Below are 4,915 nucleotides of genomic sequence, written 5' to 3'. Positions count from 1 at the left end.
AAAGGTTTATGTATGTATGTATGTATGTGTAAGACATGGTAAACAGGGCTAGTCAAGGTAAAGGTAAAAGTTTCCCTTGCTCGAAAGCCAGTCAAATCTGACTCTAGGGCATGGTGCTCATCTCCGTTTCCAAGCCGAAGAGCCAGTGCTGTCCGAAGACATTTCCGTGGGCATGTGCCCGGCGTGACTAGACACCGAGGTGCATGGAATGCTGTTACCTTCCCACTGAAGCAGTACCTATTTATCTACTTGCAATTTCTTGCTTTCGAACTGCTAGGTTGGTAGGAGCTGGGATCAGAGATGGGAGCTCACTCTGTCATGCAGCACTCAGATCTCAAACTGCTGAACTACCAACCATCCGGTCTGCAGTTCAGCGTCTTAACCACTGAGCCACTGCCGCCCCAGGGCTAACTTGCTTCAAATAGCTTTATTGCAACTCTGAGCTTGCATTATCACCATCTAGGATATATTAAAAGATAAACACACAGGTTAGAAGTAATGACCCATTCCTGTTTCCCATTTGCGGGATGCAAATCTTACGGACTGTAGCCTCACCCAAGGGTTTGCCTCAGGGAGAGTCTCCCTCCCCAGGCACTGCCCCCAAATCTCCAGAAGTTTCCGAAGCTAGAGTTGGCAATCCTGCAATGCAAGCAGCATAAAGCTGGAAACATACATTCCCTCAAAGGAAGTATTCAACACAAGCAGGAAAATGGTGGCACTGTTTCATGTTCCTATGAGATACTAAAAGTGCTCCCTAACAGAGAAACTATTAGTGGAAATACAACACAGAGGCTCATATCCACACAGTTCTCTGTGGTGGCAATGCTAATGCCATGTTCTCATAGATCAATGTGTCCAGGGGTCATTTCGTAGAAAAAAAGCTAGGGGGACTCATTAGCATGACTCATTAGCATATGCCACACCCCCTGACATCACCGGAAGTGTGTCCTCCCCACAGCCGGCGGCGACCTCCAGCGGGCACCAGCAGGGAGCTCCAGGCCCCGCCCTCCCGCACCTCACCCGGGAGGATGGCGTCCCCCCGCGTCCCCCCCCAAATGACCCCTGAATGTGTCCATATGTCACATCCACTGTCTGCTCAATTTCTCCCCTCTCCCTTCTCTTCATTGAATGAATGGCTGATTTCATGTGATGGCGATAGGGTAGAAGGTTGTGTAGCACCTAGAAACTCATGGAAACAGGGCCATTGAGCCTGCAGTCCCACTATGTGTGCAACATTAGATGCCTTCCTAGGCTACAGATCTCTGTTGTGCTATGATGATGCATGTATTATTGGGATGGCCCAGTTGAAGCCAAGTTTCCTAGTTTGTCCCTGAAATCCAGCAATCCATTTCTTTCCCTCTTTTTAGGGGTTTGGATTCTGCTTTGAATCAGTTCCAATTTTGATCAAAAGAGAAGTTTGAAGAGATGAGAGGCAGGAAGGGAGGAATTTCACTCTGCAGATTCTCAGAGGCAGGCAACATCTGTTCAGAATATTGCTGCCTCTGTATATGGAGGTTCCCTTTACTCACTGTAGACAGTAGCCATTGATGGACCTATCCTCCATGAATCTTTTAAAGCCACAGGATCAATTATGTGTTAATATAGGCAAAGCATGAAATTTTGGTTCTCTCTGTGTGTATTCATCTATGATCATGTATGTATATGTATACATACACATATCTCAGACTCAAGGTACAAAATGCTACATTTTTACTGCTGCTTAAATTGTGTTCTGTTTATTTGTGACATTTCCCTCTCTATTAATGATGGCTGCATGGGCATTGATAAAACACTACAAAAAAAGCAGTTTTGAGGCCCTGACCTAGATAGCCTGATCCCGTCAGATCTCAGAAGCTAAGCGGGGCTGACTGGCAAGTACTTGGAAGGGCAACCTCCAAGGAATACCAGAGGTGGGATGCAGAGGTGAGCTGATCAAGCTACCTCTCTGGAAAACATCCAAGCCATCAGTAGGGGTCACCAGAAATCAACTATGACTTCCAGGCAAGCACATAAAAAAACACACACAAACACAAATATATAAATATATAAAAGCAATGTTGCATGATCTTATATATGAATGCATCCATGATCCTTTTTGGTGTGATCCTACTGATTCACACTTAGATTCATCAAACATTGACAGTAACCTTGAGGAAATCATACTCATGGGTACAATGACTGTGTCTGTTTGCAATGTTTTATCAATGTACGCACAGTCCATGTATAGGCTGCTAACATAGTAGGCGAAAGGATGCAACTGAAATAGAAGACAGAAAACTGAAGAAAACTGTGCATGCTCAAGTTCAAAGAAAAGCAAAATCCCAGAACAACTGGCCTAAGGAAATTTGCTCAGTTTTCAGATCCTGGGGGATAGTTCATCCTTTGAGACATCAAACAAGAACTCTCAAGTGAAACAATATAGAGTAAAATGTGTTTCCCCCCCTTATTTTGGTTTGAAAATGCAACATGCAAACTATTAAGTTGACATTTCATTTCTTTAAGTCTCACTTCACTGCAAATGCATTTTCATGGGGGGAATAATTGGAGATTTATTTATTTTTTTAAAAAAGGGAACAGTTCATTGTTGATTATTTCTCTGAACAATTAAAAGCAGCTACTTGTTTATCAGACGCTAAGATGGAATGCATTTACAACATTGGAATCCGACAAAAGACAAACAACCGAAAACATCAATCACCATATTTAATCATTCAACTGCCACTCTATTAACGCTGGCTCAAAGCACCAAGCAGAGCAATCAGTGAACTTAATGACTCAGCCTTTAATGTTCTGAACATGTCGCATTAAGTGCCGTAATAGCACTGTGTGTGCAAAATGCACTATTGTTTATTGTCCTGGGGGGACCAATAAAGGCATTTTTGCTTGACTTTTTGTGCACATTTCAGTCAGTTCAGTGTTCAATCAACAGTCATTTTTTTTTCCTGCTAGAGTTGTCATTCCTTATTGTTGAATGTTTTGAATTGGATCACAAGTAGTCTGTGAATTCTTGCATTGCCACATAAAGGGGGAAGCCATTACCTCACCTAGGAAACTGTGGCCCACTCTGTATCCCATAATTCTGAGAACATGCCACAAACAGTTGCTGCCTAGGGAAGATGAATGCCACTCATCACGTAAACTGCCAAAAGCGGCACATACACTTGAAACACAGCTTATGCTAAACGCCGAACACATCACAACTATGGGTGAACAACTACTGAGAAAGATTGATACTGAGAGTGTGGTGGGTTAGATTTCTGAGCACATTATTTGCGAGGATTGCAGTATCAGAAGTCACAGCTGTCCTTTGTGGGTTTTCTTTCTTTCTTCATGATGCTTCATTAAGAGACAGGCACTTTGGTTCAGAATGACTTGCAAGACCGAAGTGAGGAGTTTCCTGCTTCAACAGTGATTGGACAGAAGAACTCCCCCTTCTCAGCTCCTCTGCCCAATAGCCCCACCACCACTTGGACAGCTGAGCTTCCATGGTTGTCTCCTTCCCAGGTCTGCTAGAACTACCATCAGGACTGTGAAGCATCCAGCAACTGGCAGATCAACCTGGAGCTTTATGCCTCCTACGCGTACCTCAGCACGTCCTACTACTTTGACTATGATGATGTGGTTCTGAAGAATTTTGCTAAGTACTTCTTGCACCAGTCGCATGAGGAGTGAGAGCATGCAGAGAAAATTATGAAGCGGCAGAACCAGAGGGGGCGGTCGTATTTTTCTACAGGACATCAAGAAAGCAGATCGTGATGACAGAGAGAGTAGGCCAACAGCAACGGAGTGTGCTTTGCACTTGGAGAAGAAGGTGAACTAGTCTCTGTTGGAACGGCATAAAGTGGCAACTGACAAAAATGATCCCCATTTATGTGACTTCATTGAAACACACTATCTGGATGAGCAGGTCAAATCTGTCAAGGAGCTGGGTGATCATGTGACCAATCTGTGCAAGATGGGGGCACCAAAATTCCAGAATGGCAGAATAGCTATTTGACAAGCACACCTTGGGAGAAAGTGACAATGAGAACTAGAAGCCTGCCATTAATGCCTCACTGGGATTTGAGCTTGTGTTTGACCATACATGTGTCTTTGGTTAATCCCTAACACTGTCCATGACTGTAAAAAAAAAAAAGCAGTTTCAGTTCACTTCAGCCACCATTTGCAACTGGATTTTGCCATTTCACACAGTAAAATCCAGTTGCAAAGTGCTTTGAAAATGGATTGAAAGTGCATTATTTAGTGTGTGTGTGACGAGACAACAAGGCTTTCTGCTGGGGATACAATGGAGAAGGAAGTCTTCTTTGACCACCAAAACAGCTGTGCTGGGAATCACAAGACCTGCATCGACAAAAGTCATGTGGGACAAGGGCTGTAGTAGGGAGGGGAAGTTGGTGAGACTGAGTGAAAAAATGCAGGCTGGATCCAACCCATATTCTCTAGCAAGGAGATTTAAATGAGACTACCCTATCCCTATGTAAAAAACAACAACCCAGGAGCTGAATCTATTTAAGATAACATTAAGCAACAACTGCTGAAGGAAGAGGAACCAAAATTCCACTGACATTGATTGATACTGTTCTTCATAATTGTTATTTTTAAGGTTGATATCAGGATTTTTCATGCTTAAGTAAGAGCTGTGAGTACACCCCTCCCAGAGATTAGTAGGAATATATTAGCCAAATGGTCTCTGGCTGCCATGCCATCTCATGTTGTATATCTTTTCCTTCAAGACCATAAATTAATATCAACCAAGATTTGGTCAATGCCACTAATACAATCTGTTGTGAGAACTTGCATGTACGTATGTATGTTAGTGCTGTCAAGTCACAACCAACTTATGGTGACCCAGAAAGGGGGCTTTTAAGGTAAAAGAGAAGCAGAGGAGGCTTCCCATGGCCTTCCTCTATAGAGC

The 4,915-nt window shown here is 43.4% G+C and overlaps 1 pseudogene; it reads left to right on the top strand.

Moving 5' to 3' along the window:
* The first annotated feature begins 3,513 nt into the window (after positions 1 to 3,513).
* Positions 3,514 to 4,034, top strand: LOC107107295 (annotated as a pseudogene).
* The last annotated feature ends 881 nt before the right edge of the window (positions 4,035 to 4,915 follow it).

Source organism: Gekko japonicus, unplaced genomic scaffold (genome assembly GCF_001447785.1).
Source record: "Gekko japonicus isolate JY-2015 unplaced genomic scaffold, Gekko_japonicus_V1.1 scaffold1197, whole genome shotgun sequence".
NCBI lineage: Eukaryota > Metazoa > Chordata > Lepidosauria > Squamata > Gekkonidae > Gekko > Gekko japonicus.
The sequence above is the reverse complement of the archived record's forward strand: the minus strand, read 5'-3'. Positions and strand labels throughout refer to the sequence as shown.